We start from the raw sequence: 23,852 nt of genomic DNA, 5'->3' as shown, positions 1-23,852 counted from the left end.
GCTGCCATGTCCTGGCCTCCCTAGAAAGATAAGTAAACAGCATCCCTTTAGGCTTCTTGTTGTTAGCATCCATTACCCAAGGGGCATCCGGGGTGGCAATAACATCCCACAGAGCATCATAATCAAAGGTCATACAATGTATCGCCATCTCTGCCTGCTCAATGGCATCTGTGCCACCGGTCCTAGGTAGACAGTGGAGTTTATCCTCAATAGCCGCCTCCGTAACCAATATTTGACCGCCTCACAGGTGAACTGACTCAAGGGTGTGTCTGAAGAAGTTACAGTAAAATTCCTTAACCTAGGACGAGTTTACCCTACCTAGCTCCCTATCAATAAAGCCTATGCCCATCCCCTGAATACGTGTCGTAATGGCTCGCCTCACGTCAGTTGGGATGGCCAATTTCTTCTCTATATTCAGATTCTTCTTCTGGTATGTCAGGAAGCGGAGCTCGCAGTATAGGTTAGGAAACCTATATGCCTCTGTAGGTTGCAGCTGCTGGTTAGCTTTATCCTCCTCGTTAAGAGGGTTCTTGGCATAGTCATGGTAAGGAGAAAGAGTGGAGGGCTGAGGTTTCTTGCGCTTTCTAGAGGCAACCTTAGATTTTCCTCTATTGGCCATCCTGAAAAATAGATATACAGTATATAAACAATTAAGCCACGTAGAGGAAAACAAAATACAGCATTAAGCACATACATAAGGCAAGATGATTGACATGTTCATGAAATGAGGCAAAAAGAATGAAAGCTTAGAATGCAAGCAAACAAAATACAAAGTTTAAATTAAACTGCAACCAAGAAATCATGCAATGAGAACATAATGCTTGTTTGTTAAGCAACCATAATTATGATTCCCAAAAGAATGTAAGTGTTAGTGAGAAAACTAAAGAGAGTTAGAATGTTAACAAGGTCAAAAGTCAGAAAACTAAGTCATATATTAGTGGCATGACAATTCTGGGGCTTAACCAAAAGAGGCTCGAATATGTTTATAAAGAACAAGCATGCCCACAATCATGAGGATGATGCAATCATTGATGATGAAATATGAGTTTGTATAGAAGCATATAAGAGAAAAGTGGTTCATCAACAATGGCCATGGTCACCAAGTTTGTAATAATTGGTGTGCAAAAAGTAAAATGCATTTTGTGACTAAAGGAAGTTGAAAATCATGTTAACTAAAAAGTGTCACACAAGTTGAATGCACCCAATATCACCAGGGAATGAACCTGAATCCAAAAAGGCAGAAATATAACAAGGTTCAATCGTCACTTACACAAACAAGGGAACAGGAATGGAGATGGAAATGCTGGCCAATTTAGCATATGAATTGAACTTGGCATAGGCTAAAATAGGTTTAATAATCAAGAGATGCCAAATCTCTTCACAGCTTCAAGTTAACACCAGGCAGTTCTCAAAAAATTTTGGACAGCATTTCGGTAGGAATTTGGATGTTTTCGGATAGCAAAAGCAGCAACAACAAAGTCATATGAGTGCATAATACAGCAAGCATGTAAGCGCTAATCAACTCATATGCTAGATGACAACAAGCAGAGTCAGATTATTCACTTCAGCCAGGCAGCAATTAAACCAGTTATATGAACCAAAAGTGATGCAGCAATGACAATATACACACAACACCAACATCAATTACAGTCAACAAAACAGTTTCAAATCAGCCAAGTCAGGTAAACAGGAACGAAGCACTTTATCAGGTCTAAAATCTTCTAACCACAACCTAACTACCTAACAGCATGCATCTCTGTCTAATTTAACAAGCAGAATTGAATGAACTAAACTAACTAAAATTAACAACTAAAATTAACTATAGAGAAAGCAAAACAGAGGAGCAGTGAGGTAGGGGAACTTGAAGGGTAGTAGGACACAAATGGAAATGGAGAGGTGAGAAGGTGACGAACTGCAGTACCGCTCAAGAGTGGTGGCGGCATGGCTTGCGGTGGCGCAGAGAAGGCAAACTGGGCAGGGGAATGGCACAAAGCAGTCGCGCGACTATAGGGCAGAGGTTCAGTAAGGGAGAGGGGTAGAATGAGTGAATAATAAAGAGAGGGTTATGGTAGGGTGGCAGAGGGTGATGGTTGACTGGTTGCTCGCCAGCAGTGGTTCGCCAGACAGAGAGCAGAGAGAGAGAGAGAGAGAGAGAGAGAGAGAGAGAGAGAAGTGGTGAGAGAGGGAATTGAGAAGAGGGAAGAGAAGTAGAAAGAAAGGGAGGAGATGATGGTGCGGCGGCGGCGATGACCTTGCCGGACGGAGGTCAGTTGATGATTGATGGTTGAGAAGAAGAACAGGGAGAGGGAACGTTGGAGGAGAGAAGGGTGATAGACGCGACTGTGCTAGGGCTCGCGTCCCTGGGGTTAAGACATTTTGAATCCACGCGTGCGTGTCCTATGTGCGTCCGCGTGGATCAGCGAAGAGAAAGTGGACGCGGAAGCGTCATGCGCGCTTCAGCGTGGAATGGAAATGTGGGCATGGACGCGTACGCGTATGGTATGCGTCCGCGTCAGTTGAGAGTTGGGCCAAAAGCATAGTGTTGGCCCGGAGTTAGCACAACTCTCGGGTCAGATGTATGGGAACTGTGTCAGCGCATCGATGCGTACGCGTCATGTACGCGTACGCGTGCATTTCCTTATGCCCCATGCTTAGTGTTTGAGCCAAGTTTTCCTAACACTTTATCGACGCGTGCACGTACAGTGTACATACGCATCCCTGTCCCCCTTTTTTTTCAGAAATACCAAAAAACAGCTAAGAATCTCTCTAACACTACCTACAACTCAAAACCAACCAAAAATGCAAATTTGCAAGAATATTTTGGTTTCTTGAAGGGTTTTCAAGTACAAGCAAGGAAAACTTGCATCACCAGCAACTAGCAACCAAATTACTAAAGCAACTATATGAAGAGGAAACTGCCTACAATGGCAACTCAAATCACTTATTAATCAAATTCTATAAGAGAGAATGGAAAGAGTTTACCATGGTGGGGTGTCTCCCACCTAGCACTTTTAGTTTAAGTCCTTAAGTTGGACATTTGGGAAGCTCTTTGTCATGGTGGCTTGTGCTTGTACTCATCCTTGAATATCCAAGGATCCTTGCTCCTCAAATGGTTGACAGAAATTCCAACCATCTTCACCAAGCTTGGGTGAAGTTCAACCCAAGATATGAGGTCCCATAGTTGGTCTTCAAAGTGTGATCCGGGATCCCATATCTTATTTTCACACCCGTCTTCTAGTTGATTATCATGATTCTTCCTTCCGGGTGGTTGATACATAGAATTCTCCTTAGCAAGCCAAATCATCCTTCTAGATCCACACAAGTTTGCATTCTTCCAATCATGGTCCCTATGCCTTGAAGTTTTGGCCCTAATGAGCCTAACACCGAAATTCCGACCACTACACAACTCCTTCTTACCATTGACTTCGTAAAGAGCTCTAAGTTGACCATCATTTTCAGCCAAACCATATTCAAGTGAGAAAGTGAAGCTTAGGGGAAAGAATTTTACCCACTTAAACGTTGTGTTGGGTGGTGACTTGGGGAGAGAGACTTCCCCACACTTAGACAATGCGAGGTCTACTCCTTTAGGCTCTTCTTTAGTTGTTTCCACCTCTTGACAACTTTTTTCGACTTCTTCTTGCTTGCCAACTCTTCAACAAGGACACCAATATCACTTGGTTTGGAGTTGTCTTCAATAACGTCAATTTCACACCTAATGGGAGAGGGTTCAACTCTTGATAAGAATTCATTGATGATTGACTCCATCTCTTGATCAACCTCTTCATATTCTTCAATTTTGATATAATCCAGAGGTGGTTGAGATTCCCACGGTGGTTTCACATCTCCTAGATATTCAACCATGTCTTCCTTTTCTTCAATAATCCTAGGTTTCTCCAATTGTTCTAACACAAAACACAACTCCTCCTTCTCCACCAGATTTTCCAATCTCTTCTTCATGATTTGCTCTTCATTTGGTGTTTCACACGTGGTCACAGAAGCTCCTTAAGTGTTTAAGCATTGGTAGGCCAAAGTGTGCACTACCTTGGTTAAGTTGGTCACAAACTCTAGGGTGTTCCTTTGCATATCCACTAGTCCTTGAAGTAGCAAGGTGAGAGGATCATCTATTGAAGCTTGGGGTAGATGAGAGGGTTCATCATTTTGGAGAAAAGGTTCATAGTAGGAAGGTGGTTCTACTAGAGAATGGTATGGAGATTGTATGCATTGAGGTGGTTCATGGTGGTAATCATGATAGGGTTGTGGTGGTTCTAAAGGTTCTTGCTCATAATGGTCACCAGGATATGGCATGGGTGATTGGTCATATGAGGGATAAGGGTCATATGAAGGTTCTTGGTAAGGGTAGGCTAGTGAGTATGGTTGAGGTTCATGTTGAGGATAAGAGTCATAGGCATAAAAAGTTTCACCATAGCCACAGAATTGACATGCATTAGGATGATGATTGTACCTATGAGTATCCGGAGGTTGTTGCCAATAGGAGTGATCAATTCCTTGAGGCTCCTCCCATCTTTGTTGATTCCATCCTTAATACATGTTGTCATTGACGTTCACATTTCCTACAATACAATTAGAACCACGCTCATAGCCAAAAGAATGAGAATTCATAGTGGAAGTAAAAACAAACTAACTAAGTCCTAAAGCTAACAAAAACTAACAAACAAGCAAAGGACAAACACATTCACAATATTCACATATATAAAATAACCAATAACATAACACCATTGCAAATTACCCGGCAACAGCGCCATTTTAATGAATGGGATTTTTGACAGTTTAGAATTCTCAAATGAAATCTCGTTGCAAGTATAGTTTCTAAACCAACGAATAATCCTTTCATACAAAAGATTGTTTGTCACAAGTACAAACCCCTAAAATTATAAATCGAAGTATTTAAACCTTGGGTCGTCTCTCAAAGAAATTGCAGGGTAGTGTTCTTGTTATTGGCTATGGTCACGTATATTTTAGGGTTTTGAATAAGAAGCAAGAAATGTAAATGGCAATGGAAATCAAATGACAAAAAGATCTTGGCAATGTTTGGTGGTCAAGGATCTCTATCCTTATCACTAACCACAAGATGATAATTACAAGGATTAATCCCACTAAGTCATCTTCTAACAAGTAGAAGAAAGTGAAATGAGCTATATCAATCCAAGTCCATAAGTCCTAGCTATTCACTAATTAAACCAATGAGAGCTAGAGTCAATGGCTACCAACTATCAATCACTTGGACATTAGTAACTCAAGAATTCATAGGTTACCTTTCCTAGCCAAGAACATAAAATTCTACTCTAACATCCTTTCAAGCATTTTAACAAACACTTGGAAGGTATAAAAGAAAAGCAAAGTAAATTGACAACAAGAATGAAATCTAACAACAATTATTGCAAGGAAGTAACAACAAAAATAAAAAAGAACATTATTGACATGAATTACCTCCAATTGAATTGAAAGAAAATAAAAAGAACAAGACTAGATTAACAACAAAGTATAGAAACAACATAGAAGAAATTACAACAAAAGAATAGAAGAGCAAGATGCAACAACAAAGAATTGAAAGGTAGAAGTATATGAAAGCATGAATTAAAACCTAGATCTAAGATTATTGACCTAAACCTAATCCTAATCCTAGAGAGAAGTGAGCTTCTCTCTCTAAAACTAACCAAAAGCATTCACTAAACTAAAACTATGTGTAAAGTGATGGAATCCCCCCTTTGCTCTTCAATCCTTGGCCCTTTTAAGTGTTTTGGCGCCAAAGTTGGTTTATATTGGGCCCCACAGCTTCTCAGAATTTGCTAGGCACGTTTTCACTTAAAAATCACGTGCAGGAACCGACGCGTACACGTATAGCACGCGTGCGCGTCCCTTGAAGTTTTGCGATCCACGCGTGCACGTACATTGCGCGTGCGCGTTCATGAGCTCATCCAATTCTTTGGCTTTTCCATGTGTTCTCCACTTTGCATGCTTTCCTTTTCACTCCTTTGATCCATTCCTAGCCTTTTCAACCTGGAATCACTTAAAAAACTAATCAAGGCATCTAATGGAATCAAAGGTGAATCAAAATTAGCTAATTCAAGGTCTAAAAAGCATGTTTTCACACCTAAGCACAAATTAAGGGAGAATCACAAAAACCATGCTATTTCATTGAATAAATGTGAGGAAATATTGATAAAATACTCTAAATTCAACATATGATAAACCCTAAAAACGGGGTTTATCAACTAGTGAGAGTGCTCATGAATTAAGCGTGGGGAAATTGGGTTTGGAAACATTTGGTTTGGGAATTGAGTATATTAGACTTTATTTTTGTGAAAATGTGAAAAGAATGTTCAGGTCATGTTCATGCATTCAATAATAAAAGGGGACAAAATGCCCCAAAGTAAATGGTGATAGCAATGTATATGTACTGTACTAAAAAATTGGGATGCATGAATATGTGGTAAACATAGTTAGGTTTGTATTTTGATTACATGGATTGTCTTCAATTAGGTGGGAAGTCTAGGTTAATCAAGGATTCAGATTTCAGTCCACTTGACCAAATACAATCCTACCTTGACCCTAACCCTATTACAACCCTTAAAAGACCTCTTGATATGTGTATTTGTGCATTAAATTTTTGTTGATTGGTAGAAAAAGAGCAAGTCTTAGAAAGCAAGGTTATTAGAGAATTGAGAGAATCGAACCTTAAACAATTGAGTGAGTAGAGTGTATACACTTCTGGTGAGGGTTCGATGTTCGATTCTTTGTTCCCAGCTTTCGGGAGCTTTCTTCTTGCAAGTCTTTTTATACTTCATTTTATGATTTGAATTAGTAGAATTCAGTTCATATTTGTTCTTGGAGAATTTGATTTACTTTTAACCAAGTAGGTAGAAGCATTTCACATTTAGTTACATTCATATAAATAGGTTGCATTTCATAATTTCTACCATTCCTCTTCACTCTTTTGGTTCTCTTGAGCTTAGCATGAGGACATGCTAATATTTAAGTGTGGGGAGATTGATAAACCGCTATTTTACCGTTTATTTTGTATTGAATTGAGCGGATTTTATCCATTATTCTCACACTTATGCATATAATTCCCAAGTTTTACTTTTTCCTTCCTAATATTGTGCTATAATTGAAAACATGCTTCTTTGGCCTTAAATTTGCTAATTTTTAATCCTCTCTTATTACCATTTGATGCCGTGATACGTGTGTTAAGTGTTTTCAGAGTTTATAAGGCAGGAATGGCTTAGAGGATGGAAAGGAAGCATACAAAAGTGGAAGAAACACAAGAAAATAAAGATTTGAGAAGCTGGTACCGACGCGCACACGTGGCCAACGCGCACGCATGGACGACGTGTGCTCGTGATCGCGCCATACTTCAAGCGACGCATACGTGTGACATGACGCGTACGTGTGACCTTGTGCATAGTCCAGTGACGCGTACGCGTGGACGACGTGGACGCGTGACAAAGCGTCACGTGCTGCAGATATCAGAATTTGCTGGGGGCAATTTTTGGGCTGTTTTTGGCCCAGTTTTAAGCCCGAAAATGAAGATTAGAGGCTGCAGAGTGGAGCTGGAAGGGGGGAATCGATCATTCACACTTCATTCATACAACTTTAGGTTTTAGATGTAGTTTTCTAGAGAGAGAGGCTCTCTCCTCTCTCTAGGTTTTAGGGTTTTTAGGTTTAGCTCTTCTCAATTTCAAACTTCTACTTTAATTTGGTTTTCTGCTACTTTCATTTGTTCTAGTTCCTTAGTTATCTTCTTTTGTTGATTTCCCTTTTCCTTCATTTTTATGTTTATAAGCTCTTGTTACATTTGATTCTGTTAATGCAATTTATGTTTTCCATGTTTATTGTTACTCCCTTTTATTGTTACTTATTGATGCTTGCAATTGGTTGTTTAGATTTAACATTCCTTGTTAATTTTATCATGTTTTTATGTTATGCCTTCCAAGTGTTTGATAAAATTCTTGGTTGGATTTTAAATTAGATTTTTATGTTCTTAACTTGGATTGATCAATTACAGACTCTTAAGTTATCTGAATTCTTTTGTTGATTGGTGATTGAGACTTGCTAGTTGGCTTAGGTTTCACTAAATCTAGTCTTTGATTAGGACTTGTGAACTTAAGTGGAATTTTGCTCACTTGACTTTCCTTCATTGTTAAAGGTTAACTAAGTGAAAGCAAAAGGCAATTACCATCACAATTGATGATGATAATAAGGATAGGAATTCCAATTCTCAATCCTTGTTAGGACTTTTCTTAGTTGTTATTTTATTTCCTTGTTATTTATATTACTTGTCTCTTATTACAAAACTCAAAAAGATACTTTTCCATAACCAATAGTAAAAACACTTCCCTGCAATTCCTTGAGGGTTGACCCGAGGTTTAAATACTTCGGTTTATTTTTATTGGGTTTGTATTGTGACAAACAATTTAAACATTAATCGAGGATAATTTGTTGGTTTAGAACTATACTTACAATGCGATAATTTTTGTGAAATTCTTTACCGACATTTTTCCTCCGTCAGAGATGACCCGAGGTATGAATACTTTGGTTATTTTTCATTGGGATTTGTACTTCTGACAACCAATATATTAAAATTTGATTGAGAGTTATTAGTTGGTTTGAAACTATGCTTACAATGAAGTTCCTTTTCTACTAAGAAATTTCTAGACCGACAATAATTTTCACTATCAAAGGCCTTCAAAGTCACCATGGAGCTATACAGGCTTCTATATGATGAAAGCATCTGAAATAGAAAGAGGTGCTCCAAGATTAGTTATTAACTATAAACCTCTTAATAACGTACTAAAATGGATTAGGTATCCTTTACCAAATAAAAGTGATTTAATTAAAAGATTAAATAAAGAAAATATCTTTTCAAAATTTGATCTAAAATCAGGATATTATCAAATTTCAGTAAATGAGGAAGATAGATATAAAACAACTTTTATAGTGCCCTTTGGCCATTATGAATGGAACGTAATGCCTCAAAGATTAAAAAATGCTCTGAGTGAGTTCCAAGAAATAATGAATAATATATTTTATCCTCATATAGAATTTATTATAGTATATCTTGATGATGTATTAGTATATTCAAAGGGAATAAATCAGCATATATATGATCTAGAAAAATTTATGAATATTATAAAAGAGCGAAGATTAGTTTTATCAGAAAAGAAAATGAAAATTTTTATAACTAAAGTAAGATTTTTAGGATATGAATTCTATCAAGGGACTATAATGCCTATTAAAAGAGCCATTGAATGTGCGGATAAATTTCAAAATGAAATAATTGACAAAAAACAATTACAAAGATTTTTAGGATGTCTAAATTATGCAGCAGAATTTTTACCAGGAATAGGGGTCACCTGTGAACCTCTTTATAAGAGATTAAGAAAAAATCCACCTCCATGGATAGATGAAATGGCTTCCATAATAATAAAAATAAAGAATGCGGTAGAAGAAATACCCTGTATAAGTATACTAGATCCATTGGCTAAATTAATCGTAGAAACAGATGCATCAAAATTAGGATACGAAGGAATTCTTAAACAAATAGTGAAATACCATTCAGGAATATGGAACCAAGCCTAAAAGAATTATGCAACAGCCAAAAAAGAAATACTAATCACAAAATTCTAAGAAGATTTATTCAGTAAGACATTTACGATAAGAACTCATTGTAAAGCAGCCCCTAGCGATTTAAAAAATGATGTTAAAAATCTGGTTTCAAAACAAATATTTGCAAGATGGCAGGCTATTCTATTAGGTTTTGATTTTACCATTGAACACATAAAAGGCAAATTAAATTCACTCCCTGACTTTCTTACTAGAGGATTTTTGTAGGGAAAGAATGGATCAAAAAATAACCTCCACTGAAGATTATGGTCAACCTTTAGACCAAATAAAAGAGAAAAAATTATCCTTAAGACCTTTGACTATGTAACAGGTTGTAAAAATGCCATCATCATCATTACCTTGTAAGAGCTCTTTAATTACTACCAGCAATAAATTGATATTACTACAACCATTAGACCTTTATAGCACTCATCCCTTAAAAGAATAATTTCCACATTATGAAAAATTGAACCACATCAAAATATTAGCCATAAAAAAAGAATGGTTCAAAAAAGATAGAAAGACACTGTATAAAACCATTTTTCCAAACACTTTTTATTACATTCCTATAAACCTACAAAAAACCCAAAAATTTTATGAATTTATATTAGTAGATACAGGATATATTGAACTAACCTACTATAGAGATCCTAATACTAAACAGCCTGTTTATTCAAAAATAAAATTTCTCAAAATACTACCTTTACAAGTCTGGGAACTACCCCCTTATCAGTCTAAGAACTTCTCATTAAAATTTGAACCTTAGAATTATACTTATTATGATTACCAAGAAGAATGGAATCATATATTATTTTTATCACCAAGTCCCCATTCCTGGTTCATTTGGTTCAGGAAAGGGATATCATTACAATTCCCGAAATGGTTCCAATCATGGTTCTAAACCTTTGGACCATTAGAGGCCTTCTTTTCGAAAGAAGCCAGCTTAGCCTATGGGAATAAGCTGAATTATGACCTGGGAGTATGATTCAACAGCTTGTGAAGAATGTCCAAGTATACAATACTTAGTAAGAGTAATAAAAATAAAATGGTGGAACAAATATGATCTAAATTTGCTAAGAAAAACAGTTATTGATCAATGATTGACGACATCACAAAAGTGTCCTGCAATAACAGCCTCAAGCACTACTAGTGAACAAATATCATATAAAAAGGAGATCCAATTTTTAGCTCAGAAGGGATGAATTATGGCAGCCCTAGCAGTAGCAACATTAGAAGAAGATATCCAGAACTCATTACAAGCAATCCAAGCTGTGCCTCTTGGAGAAGATGAAGAAGTCCAATCCAGTCTGGCTCATTACTTTCAAGACTCTCAAGACCCTTTTGAAATGTAATAGAATAGCAATAAGAACTGTATATAAAATCAATGTAAACTGCCCAATCTCAAAGAAAATGATTTCTGTAAAAAAAGGGGGGGGGTCAAACAGTAAATGTCGGCAAAACAGTAAAAGCAAACAATAAATTTCGGCAAAATAGTAAATGTCGGCAAACAATAAAAGCAAACAGTACAGTCGGCAAATAGTAAAAAATTAGCAAAATAATAATCACTTGTGGCCTATAAATAATGCAGGTCTAATTCATTTCAAGGCATCAAAAACTTGAAAGCCCAAAACAACTCTCTACTCTCATACACTCTTACTAAAAAAATTCTCTAAAATATTTGTAATCATCTCCACGATTATATCTTTTATAGAACAAATAATAATACAAGCCCAATTCTGTAAGTATTATTCATCTCTGAAATTTCTTTATTATCTTACTATGTTATTGCTATAATGATATTTCATAAAAAGATTGAATCTTTAAAACTTGTTAGAAGAAATATGAAAATGAGAAGGATAGTTCTATCAATAAAAGTTGGAGAAATAGCCCACTAATATTTCGATTTAACAGTAGAAATAGAAAAAATTAATAAGAAAATAATCAGAATTAAAAAGTTAGTAAAGAATATAAAAACAATAAAATTAATAAAAAGTGTTAAAGAAAGTACAAAAAATAAAAGAATTCATCATGTTCGAAGACTACATTTTCTTCACAGATAGAATATGATAGCTCTACAAGAAATGGGTCAACCTTTACAAGTTCAACCTTTACAAAAATAAAACCCGCCGTTTTGTACAAAGATTTTGATGTAAAACCCAGTCAAACCATAGGTTAATTAAGAAATAAATTAAGATGGGAGAAAATGGTTAAAAAATATAATAATCATAATTTGGCAATTTTGGTATGATATTTGGACTCAATGGATTTTTATAAGTCTGAAAACATAGTTTTTTGAGTAAAAAATGCGAAATAAAAATTTGACCGCCAGTACCGGCTGAGATCTGTCTAGTACTACAGTTGAGAAAACTAATTTTTAGTAAGAAAGATTAAAAATTTAGGATTTATTACGTAGAGAGTAAAAATATCTAAAGTGTGATTTAAAACACTAATCTTAAAAATTTGGGCCCAAAAAAAGCCAACGGGTCATATATGTAAACTAGACCCAAGTGGTGTAACGACCCAATTTCTGGTACGTCATGACCATACTAAAAACTGAGCGCTACCAACTTGTCTTCCTAATTATTATCTATTATTTATTATATGAGCCTGATTCGTTGTTAAAAGCGTAGTTATTTTGCGAGGTACTTTTTTTTAAACGTTTTTGCAAACGTTCGGAATTGATAAACAAAATCATTCATTACCAGTTCAAAAATAATAACAAATAAAGCAGTTCTAATCAACCACACTTATAAGCATCTCAAGCAGTTAACGACGTTCAGTTATCCAGCCTTTATTAGAGTATAGATGTCTAATTAGAACACCTATAGATATAGCTAGATAATAATTATATACATACAACATCCCAGGCCTTGACCTGTTTAAGAAGAATACAAGAAAATAACACAAACAGAGAGAATAGAATACATACAAAGAAAGCATACATTCATACAACAATCATATCAGAGGAAATACACAACCAAATACGATGCATATCTGTCCTATGCAGGCCATGAGATCATGTGTCGGTTGTCTACCTGCATCCTGACATTATCCCGTCACGAATCCATGTTATTCTGGATATGATTTTCCAACCCGTGCACAAATAAATAGCTACTCTTCTGTGGTAGGCTCAGCTCTACTGTGGCAGGAAAGTGGGTAGAAAACAAACTTCTCTACTGTGGCAGTATCTGCTCTACTATGGTAGAAATCAAACAAACAGGCAATATCTGCTCTATTGTGACAGAAATCAAACAAATATCACTCTGCTCTTCTGTGGCAAACAAATAACTTTCTTTATAAACATATCTTTAATTGATACATTATCTTTGTTGTTACTGCTACTTAAGCATCGCTCCTTCATTCTTCTCTTAATTACCTCTTTTCTTTTTGTCTCTTTATTCAACTCTAATTACTCTTTTCTCTTTATCTCTTTACTTTGCTCTGATTCTCCTTTCTCTTTGTCTCTTTATTCTGCTCTGTTTCCCTTTTTTCTTTGTCTCTCTATTCTGCTCTGAGTACTCTTCTCTCTTTGTCTCTATATTTTGCTCTGGTTTTTCTGTTTAACGTATGTATTATAAATTATGTAAATTTCAATGAATAGTTAGCCTGTCCCAAGTATATGTTCATTAAGTCTATACTGAAACCGTTTAACTTTTAATATTATACCTAACCGTAGGCGCAACTTAAGAGCTATCTATGTTGTGCCTAGTTCGTTCGCTAATCTCTGTTAGATTCTGTCATTAAAACTTTACATTCTTTTTCTTGGATTTTCATCTCTTCTTTAACTTTTTATCTTTCCTTTATTTTTGCCTCACAAATATGTTACTACCACTCCCTAAGTATTTTATGAAGGTAATTATGAGATTCTATGCTTAAAGTTGTCTTTCTAAAGCTTTTACGAAAAATTGTCTTTTTCGTATTATTTTATTATTTTTATTCAAATATTATTTTTAATTTAATATTAATATTTAATATTTTATTAATATTTTTTATTTTATTAATATATTTTTGAAAATTACCCCTTTTTAACTTTTAACTTTTAAAATTCACTTTATATGAAGTTGTGGCCAAGAAAAAGGTGATCCCCGAGGTCCCCTTCATGCTCAAAAAGAGTGAATATCCGGAGATCCGACGTGAGGTTCGAAGAAGAGGTTGGGAAGCTCTCACCAACCCCATCCAACAAGTCAGAATCTTAATGGTTCAAGATTTCTATGCTAATGCATGGATCACTAACAACCATGATCAAAGTGTAAACCCGAACCCAAAGAATTGGCTCACAATGGTTCGGGGGAAATACTTGGATTTCAGTCCGGAAACTGTGAGGTTGGCATTCAACTTGCCAATAATGAGAGGAGATTCTCATCCCTTCACTAGAAGAGTCAACTTTGATCAAAGGTTGGACCAAGTCCTCAAAGACATTTGTGTGGAAGGAGCACAATGGAAGAGAGACTCAAAAGGCAAGTCGGTTCAATTGAGAAGGCCTGACCTTAAACCTGTGGCTAGGGGATGGTTGTAGTTCATCCAACGCTCTATCATTCCTACTAGCAACCGGTCTGAAGTTACAGTAGACCGGGCTATCATGATCCATAGTGTCATGAATGGAGAGGAAGTAGAAGTTCATGAGATCATACCTCTAGAACATTACAAGGTGGCAGACAAGCCCTCCACTTTGGCAAGGTTAGCCTTCCCTCATCTCATCTGTAACCTGGCAATTCAGCTGGAATTGTCATAGAGGAGGACATCCTCATTGAAGAGGACAAACCCATGACTAAAAAGAGGATGGATCAAACAAGAGAGCCCATTCATGGACCTCAATGAGAGCATGAGGAGATTCCTCATCAAGAAATCCCTGAGATGCCTCATGGGATGCATTTTCCTCCACATAACTATTGGGAGCAACTCAACACCTCTTTAGGAGATTTGAGTTCTAACATGGAGCAACTAAGGATGGAGCACCAAGAGCACTCCATTGTCCTCCATAAAATCAGAGAGGACCAAAAGGCCATGAGAGAGGAGCAACAAAGGCAAGGAAGAGATATTGAGGAGCTCAAGCACTCCATAGAATCTTCAAAAGGAAGAACTAGCCACCGTCACTAAGGTGGACCCGTTCTTTAATTTCCTTGTTCTTAATTTTTTGTTTTTCGGTTTTTATGCTTTATGTTTTGTCTATGTTTTTGCCTTCATTACATTATCATTAGTGTTTAGTGTCTATGTCTTAAAGCTATGAATGTCCTATGAATCATTCACCGTTCTTAAATAAAAAAATGTTTTCTGAAAAAGAAAAAAAGGTACATGAATTTTGAAATTTATCTTGAAATTAGCTTAATCATTTTGATGTGGTGGCAATACTTTTTGTTTTTCTAAATGAATGCTTGAACAGTGCATATTTTTTAAGTGAAGATTATGAATGTTAAAATTGTTGCCTCTTGAAAGAATAATAAAAAAGGAGAACTATTATTGATAATCTGAAAAATCATAAAATTAATTCTTGAAGCAAGAAAAAGCAGTGAAAAGAAAAAGCTTGCGAAAAAAAATGCAAAAAAAAAGAAAGAAAAAGAATAAGCAAGCAGAAAAAGCCAGTAACCCTTTAAACTAAAAGGCAAGGAAAAAAAAGGATCCAAGGCTTTGTGCATTAATGGATAGGAGGGCCTAAAGGAATGAAATCCTGGCCTAAGCGGCTAATTCAAGCTGTCCCTAACCATGTGCTTGTGGCGTGAAGGTGTCAAGTGAAAAGCTTGAGACTGAGCGGTTAAAGTCGTGGTCCAAAGCAAAAAGAGTGTGCTTAAGAGCTCTGGGCACCTCTAACTGGGGACTCTAGCAAAGCTGAGTCACAATCTGAAAAGGTTCACCCAATTATGTGTCTGTGGCATTTATGTATCCGGTGGTAATACTGGAAAACAAAATGCTTAGGGTCATGGCCAAGACTCATAAAGTAGCTGTGTTCAAGAATCAACATACTGAACTAGGAGAATCAATAACACTATCTGAATTCTGAGTTGCTATGGATGCCAATCATTCTGAACTTCAAAGGATAAAGTCACATGCCAAAACTGTTCAGAAGCAAAAAGCTACTAGTCCCGCTCATCTAATTGGAACAAAGTTTCATTGATATTTTGGAATTTATTGTATTTTCTCTTCTTTTTATCCTATTTTGTTTTTAGTTGCTTGGGGACAAGCAACAATTTAAGTTTGGTGTTGTGATGAGCAGATAATTTATACCCTTTTTGGCATTATTTTTAGGTAGTTTTTAATATATTTTGGTTACTTTTTATTATATTTTTATTAGTTTTTATGCAAAAATCACATTTCTGGACTTTACTATGAGTTTGTTTGTTTTTCTGTAATTTCAGGTGTTTTCTGGCTGAAATTGAGGGACCTGAGCAAAAATCTAATTCAGAGGCTGAGAAAGGACTGCAGATGCTGTTGGATTCTGACCCTCCTTCCCTCGAAATGAATTTTCTGGAGTTACAGAAGCCCAATTAGCGCGCTCTTAATTGCGTTGGAAAGTAGACATCTTGGGCTTTCCAACAATGTATAATAGTCCATACTTTTCCCGAGATTTGATGGCCCATACTGGCATCTAAACGCTAGCCAGAGACCCTTTTCTGGAGTAAAACGCCAGAACTGGCACCAGAACTGGAGTTAAACATCCAAACTGGCACCTAAGTTAGCCCCGGAAGTGGATTTCTGCACTATCTGCACTTAGTTACTTATTTTCTGTAATCCCTAGTAACTAGTCTAGTATAAATAGCACCTTTTACTATTGTATTCGCATGAATCCTTGGACTTGGAGGCTGGCCATTCGGCCATGCCTAGACCTTCTCTCTTATGTATTTTCCAATAGTGGAGTTTCTACACCTCACAGATTAAGGTGCGGAGCTCTGCTGTTCTTCATGAATTAATGCAAGTACTATTGTTTATCTTTCAATTCACGCTTACTACTTCTCCAAGATATATTCTTGTACTTAATTCAGTTAAGTCAGAATGAAGGGGTGACCCGTGACAATCACCCGCTATCTCCGCTACTCGATTAGCCAAGATCCGCGTGCCTGACAACCACAAGCGGTCTACATGATGTTCAACATAGTCATTAGACGACAGCCGGAGTATATTCTCTTGGGTCTCTAATCCACGGACCGAATCCGGAGGTTAGAACCTTCGTGGTATAGGCTAGAACCAATTGGCAACATTCCTGAGATCTGGAAAGTCTAAACCTTGTCTGTGGTATTCCGAGTAGGATCTGGGAAGGGATGATTGTGACGAGCTTCAAACTCGCGAATGTTGGGCACAGTGACAGTGTGCAAAAGGATAGAGAGATCCTATTCCGACGCTAGTGAGAACCGACAGATGATTAGCCGTGCGGTAGCTGTACCTGGTATTTTTCATCTGAGATGAGAAATTCGACAAGATTAGCCGTGCAGAAACCGTACCTGGTATTTTTATTGGAAGAAAAGAATGAGAAAGCAGAGGTTCAGAAGCAACAAAGAATCTCCAAATGCTTATCTGAAATTCCCACCAATGAATTACATAAGTATCTTTATTTTATTTTATGTTTTATTTATCTTCTAATTATCAAAACCTCATAACCATTTGAATCCGCCTGACTAAGATTTACAAGATGACCATAGCTTGCTTCAAGCCGACAATCTCCGTGGGATCGACCCTTACTCACGTAAGGTATTACTTGGATGACCTAGTGCACTTGTTGGTTAGTTGTGCGGAGTTGTGAAAAGTGTGAATCACAATTTCGTGCACCAATTGTTCACCATTATCTTGCTTTAATCTACGTCTATTCTCACCCGTAGGACGAGCAGGAATATTACCAGCTAGCGAGTTCCTATGTTGTAGCACACCAGATGTTTCGAAATTCATCCTTTGTGGTTTCCAGTTATAACTGTTATAGTTCGTTGATGGAAATCCGTGTCAACTCGCTTTAAATACAGTTACCTTCTTAGCACACTCTTCTATTAACTTACATTTATTAACCAGCTCAGCAAAACTCGTATCTCCATCCGAACTACCAAACTCATTAGGTCCTCAGGAAGGCCTCCTTCAAACTTCAAACACTTCCATTCTTCAAAGTCAGCAGGATTCCCTTGACAAATCTTGGAGAAACGACACAAGTCATCAAACTTATGTGTATATTCTGCAACAGTTGTGTTACCCTATTTCAGTAGCATAAGTTCCATTTTCTTAGCATTATGAGCTTCTCTCAAAAAATATTTCTTACAAAATTCGTCCTTGAAAGTATCCCAAGGAATGTTACCTTCATCCTGTTGCAATAGTCATTGTATCCCCTGCCACCAATACGCAGCTTCTCCTCCAGCATATAAGTCTCAAATTCCACATGTTGGCCTTCTAGAACATGCTGCGCTCGCAATGATCGCTCGATACCTCGAAACAAGTTATCAGCATCAGTCGCAATGAGTGTTGTAACTGTAACAACCCTTCAGCAAAATACCTTGCTTAAGTCAGGGTATTTCTACTAGAAAGAACGTTACGTGACCTTTTCTAATATTAACTACTTAATTACTGAGCCTTTGTATCGATTTCTCGTTTCAGTTTTAAGAAAATGCCAGAAAATTTTGTTTTTATTCATTAATGACATGTATCAAGGATAAACATTGCAAATAATAATAACAATCACATAAGTATTATTAATAGTAATTCTTATACATAAGAAGTCATATAAACCCAAATACAACACCTATCCCTCTGTTAAAATAAAACCTCAAAGGACAAGAGCGAGGGGACTCTATGAAAGCAATTAAAACCATAAAGAAAGCCTACTAATCGCTCGTAGCTTCAAATTGCGTCTTCAAACCTGTCACTGAAAGGGTGGAAAATTTCGGGGTGAGAACCAAACCACATGTTCTCAGTAGAGGTAGAGAATGCCGTGAAAGTAAAGAATAAAACGCAAATAGTTAATTTCATTCAGAAATATTTAAAAGAAAAACTATTTTCATTTGCAGTGATCTTTATTCGCCTTATCAACATTTTATTTTGAAAACCAACGGCATAACATTAAAAAATCCAAAATCTTATAAAGCATCAGTTAATTATCCAAAATTCTAAACCCATATTTTCCTTTATAAATATTTTGAAAAGCTTTCCTAGGCCGTGTGAATGACTAATCTATTCCAAGCATAGGTTCATTAAGCCTATGCTGAACCAGCTCAATCTTTCATACTTACTAAACCTCAAACACAACCCAATCACGGCCTCAGGCCCAAGCAATTCAACCAACACCCAATTCACCACAATCCAGCCAATCAGTTACAAACACAAGTAATGAGATTCAAAAACAATCAAGAGCAATTACATCAAGTATAGCAATTAGCAATTAAACAGGATTATTCACTTAGGCAAACCAATTACAATATACACACCCAAACAATATCACATAGATGCATATGATGAATGTCTAGTCCTAGTACAGGCCACGAGCTCATGTGTCGGTTGGCTGCCCGCAATCCCGACATTTATCCGGTAACAAGTAGTCTCGATTTTCCCAGAAACGATTTTCCGTTCCTAAATAAATGCGCATATAATAATAGCCGCTCATTTGGGACAGCCTCTGCTTACTGCAGGAAAATATATATATACTCTGCTCTGCTCTGGGGAAGCGGAAAATGGCTGTAGGTAACTTAGTTTCCCTACAGAAGCTCTGTGTTGCATTAAGCAACTAATATATATAAATATAACTCTGGGTTGCATCAAGCAACTAATATATATATATATACAAATATCTCTTTACTCTGCTCCGATTTCTCTTTTCTCTGCATCTCTTTACTCTACTCTAGTTGCTCTGTTCTCTGTATCCCTTTACTTTTCTCTAATTACTCTTTCATCTGTATCTATATTACTCTTTTTCTCTTTATCTCTTTACTTTACTCTGGCTGCTCTGTTCTCTGTGTTTTTCTACTCTGCTCTGATTACTCTTTTCTTTTTATCTCTTTACTCTTTTGTAATTGTAAATATGCAAGCGGGACAAAACCCACGCCCTTGCCAACAATCTCGTATACCAAATAATTTCTTCTTACAGGAATCATTGAAGTTTTTATCATTAAATAAGCCTTAAATATTGATTTTGATTAAGTCATTATACTTTTGTAAAAATTTGGACATAATCTCCTTTAAAAATAGGACTTATCCACCCTTACGGGTTCCTTCTTTCTCAACATTTCGTCAACCTCTTTCAGCAATTGCCACAGCAATATATTCTCAAAAACATTTGATAATAGAAAATCTATTTCTTAAATTCCATATCCAAAATAATTACCAACACAACTTGGCAGCCTGATTTCCATTTTGTTTTTAAAATATCAAATGAATTCGGAATTATGTAAACTTTATATCCATGCAACCGTCTCGGATTAAGCTTTCTATTAAACTAAAAATCATAATTTTTCATTGACTCTAGCTTCGGGAATATAAGCAAAACTGTGACTGCTCTGCAGTGTTCTAAATCCAGAAAACAGCAGCAGCATACAACATTCGAAATTTCATATAAAATCCAAATTGAATCCAACCACCTTCAAAATTAATGTGGTTAAACTTAACTTACCCAAATTTCTTTCTCAATTGGTTCCAGGGTCATACCATTTTTAATGAAAGAGTTACGTAGCTTGGAAGTTAGGTAATTTTCTGCAGAATTCTGTTTTACAAATCGTTAAACACAACCTCTTCCAAGTCCCATAACTCACTTATTAAAACATGGAAAACCCTGAAATTTGAATCATATGTACTAAACATACTCAAATTTCACCTCCAATTGGTTGCATCTCAATATCATTCCAGAATTAAAAATTACATAGTCTCAAAGTTACTGACTTAGAAAACAAAACCTGACTTTTACTGCATAATACATCTTACTTTAAAAATCCAAATCTTTAAAACCACAACTCTAACAATTCTAAATTTTTATGAAATTAAAGTATTAGGACCATAGTTTCATTTAAAATTGGTTCCATTTTAAAATTCAAGCTGGAGAAATTCCAATAGAGGAAACAAGTTTCTGCCGTGTTAAACGTTCTGCAGAAAAACCAGATTTGACATTCATAATTCAAAAATTTACCATAAATCATAAACTTAATGAAAAAGTCTCAAATTCACCAGTTCAAATGCCTATATCCCCAAGCTTAATCTGGACTTGGTTCCATACAATTCCGATAATCACAGAATTAGTTATAGCTTTTCAAATTTCTGACTCAGTTTAGAAATTATGCAGAAAATCAGATTTTAGAATTCAATTTTGAAAAATCATAACTAATTCTTTAGTTGATACGAAACCTTCAAAATTGAGTTTTCACAATTACACTTGATATAATTTCATTAACACTTAAATTCTTATCATTTCAGTCACTATAGAGTCACTGATTCACTTTCAAAGTTGCCGTTTAATTTCAAGAGAACCTGATTTTCAGCAAACCATTTAGTATTCAAAATCCAACCCTTCAATACCCCTCAAAACCAATTCCAAATCAACCACCAACCAAGCTCATTAACATTACACTATATCAAATAATAGCTCAACAGCAACAAATCCAACATAACCCATTAAAATTCAGTAATTCTCAATAATAAGTCATCAAACTATTCCCAATCTACATAATCAATCAATATCACCAATAAACAATTCCAAATCACAATCTCAACCATTCCAATCAAAATTTCAGCCACAATTCAATATTCACATAATCAATCAATTACTCACATCTATTAAATCTATTTGCAGTTATTCAATAAACCTTGTAGGCATTCTTAAATTGAAATCGTTTTGAACCCCCTACCTCGATGTCGCAATTGCAGAATTTGAACACAACTGCCCCATTTCATTTCTAATTTACAGCAGTGACAACAATCCTAATGCAATCAAGGACACCGCTGGAACAGCAACAGCTTTAATTTCGCGGCAATGATGATGGTTGCACCAGGACAAGAATTTGAATCTAATGTAGTCAAGGGCAGAAACAACCCTGGGAATTGACGACAAAGTAAAAACTAAAATTGAATTAAAATAAGAATATAACAACTATACCAGTGCCAAAACAGAGCGTGCAAATGGACAAGTCCCAAAGAAAAGATTAGACCAGTACCAAGATAATAGAATCAGAACCAGCAATAGCCCGGCGTTGGCTTCCGGCACGGCAACACCTTCGCCAATGGCTCCAATTGGGACAAACTCCAGCAAACATCATATAACCAAGGACATCAGAGGCAGATACAGGGTATTTACAGAGCAATAAAGGTTCAAAGATGGTGGTTCTCATGGCTAGGGTTTAACTGACTCACCATTAATCATGGCGGCAACCAGAAATTCCGGCGGCGGCAGCGGCAGAGGAATGGTCCCTCCTCGGTGCGTCACTCTCTCACACACGTCTCGTCCTCTTCCTCTGTGACAACATCAACGAAACCTCTTCTCCCATGTTCGTTTTCCCCGCTGCGGTGGTAGCGGCTTCCACTAACAGCAGCACTGGCGATGGAACTTCCCTCCTTCACGCGATACTTCTCTACTTCGATCACCCTCTCCTCTATGACGGCTAGGGTTTGGTGGTGTGGCGGTCAGACAGCGGCGACGGTGGCTGTGTTCATCACCGGCAACGCCTCTTCCTTCCCTTCCCCTCTCCTCTCCTTCTCATCCTCTGGCTCCCTTTGGTTCGGACTCTCCCTCTCCGTCACTCCCATTCTAATTTTTGCCTTCCCCTTTTATTTTGCTATCAACATATATATGATATACGTTCTTTTGAAGATAAATTGTGAGAGTGGATAAACGTGGGGTTATAAGGAGGAGATGAGTATACCAGTGCGTGTGTGCGTTTAATTGGTTAGGGAGTACACGTATTAGATACTAACAGTACGTATAAAATAAGAAACATAAGACTAGGAAAAATATATACGAGTAATTTAACAATTTTACAAAACATTTATGATAGGATAACAATTTAGAATTTAAATATAATGCTATAAAGATTACTTTTAAAACGCATAAAATTTTATCTATCAATCTATTAACGAGCTCAAATAATTATTTTTAATTTAAATCATAAAGTAAATATACTAATTACATTTTTATAAAATGTAGTTTAAACTCAAAACTAATTATTCAAATTAAATAATATAACTTTTTATTATTTTTCTATCACCGAAACTTTAATTTCAATTTATAAAATATCTAATTATAATAAAATTACTTAAACTTAAAGTATTTATAAAAATCCATTTAATCATTCCTAATAAATTAATCTCTAGGAGCTCAAACTAATAAAATAAACCATAATTTATCCATAATAGAAATTATTTAAATTAAATTATACAATTTTCAAAATATATAAAATAACCAACTATACAAATTTACACAAGAATATTAATTGAATTAACTCCAAATATTAGTAAACTAATTTAATTACTCTCAATTGATTAATTTATAAAATAAGATATCAAATCAATAAAATAAATCGTAACCTTTTCAGAATAAAAGTTACTTAAATTAAATTATACAATTCTTTCTTATTTTTCAATTACTAAAATTATACAAAATATTCTATTATAATAAGATTACTTAAAAATATTAATTGATTTCAAAATAAAACTATTTCCGAATCTATTTAATTATTTCTAACAAAATAAATTCTAAAATTATAAAGTTTAAACTTAATAAGATAAAATCACAATTTATTTATATTTAGATTTTCAAAAATGCGGGATGTTACATTCTATCCAACTTACAAAAATTTTCGCCCTCGAAAATTGATATAAGATGGAGAAAAGATTCATATTCACATCCCCTTTCGAATATTTTATAGATACCAAGAAAATTATATCACAAACACAGAAGAAAATATATTAGGTGATGCAAAAGTTAATAAAAATAACTTGACGCAAATCAAATTTCAAAATCTAAAATTTAATAGGCACAATGTTCGTTCAGAACTCTTAACAAAGCATGATCACTTCCTCTCGTCGCCTCAAAATTAAACTCCTTATAACTTCGTATACTGACCAGATTCACTTTTCACACGCACAAATCGCGTCCCTAAGAACTAGCGCGTATAAGGAATACGAAACATGAGAAGAGAAAGATAAACGGCACAAAAGATTTATGCGAGAAATTAGAAGAATACTCAAGTTTGCAATTGCACAAGATGGTATTTCACAAGGTTCTGAAGGAATACATGAGATTACCAAACAAGAAGAATATATATAACCAACGAAATGTAGCATAAAGG

At 35.8% G+C, this 23,852-nt stretch overlaps 1 long non-coding RNA gene across 11 annotated transcripts; it reads right to left on the bottom strand.

Annotated features, from left to right (window-relative positions):
* Positions 1-8,580: 8,580 nt before the first annotated feature.
* On the bottom strand, positions 8,581-22,441 carry LOC112765401 (uncharacterized). 11 transcript variants are annotated; one of them, XR_011875376.1, is made up of 5 exons: positions 21,919-22,377; positions 21,723-21,808; positions 21,417-21,602; positions 17,891-18,071; positions 17,113-17,789 (listed from the first exon to the last, which is right to left on the bottom strand). It is a non-coding gene; the product is annotated as an uncharacterized lncRNA (long non-coding RNA). The 11 variants fall into 11 exon arrangements; XR_011875379.1 differs by having other exon boundaries at positions 17,891-18,018; XR_011875384.1 differs by lacking the exons at positions 17,113-17,789; positions 17,891-18,071 and adding an exon at positions 10,671-10,962 and having other exon boundaries at positions 21,919-22,441.
* Between the last annotated feature and the right edge of the window lie 1,411 nt (positions 22,442-23,852).

Source organism: Arachis hypogaea, chromosome 17, assembly GCF_003086295.3.
Source record: "Arachis hypogaea cultivar Tifrunner chromosome 17, arahy.Tifrunner.gnm2.J5K5, whole genome shotgun sequence".
Taxonomy (NCBI): domain Eukaryota; kingdom Viridiplantae; phylum Streptophyta; class Magnoliopsida; order Fabales; family Fabaceae; genus Arachis; species Arachis hypogaea.
Note: the sequence above shows the minus strand (reverse complement) of the source record. Positions and strands in the feature narration are given on the sequence as shown.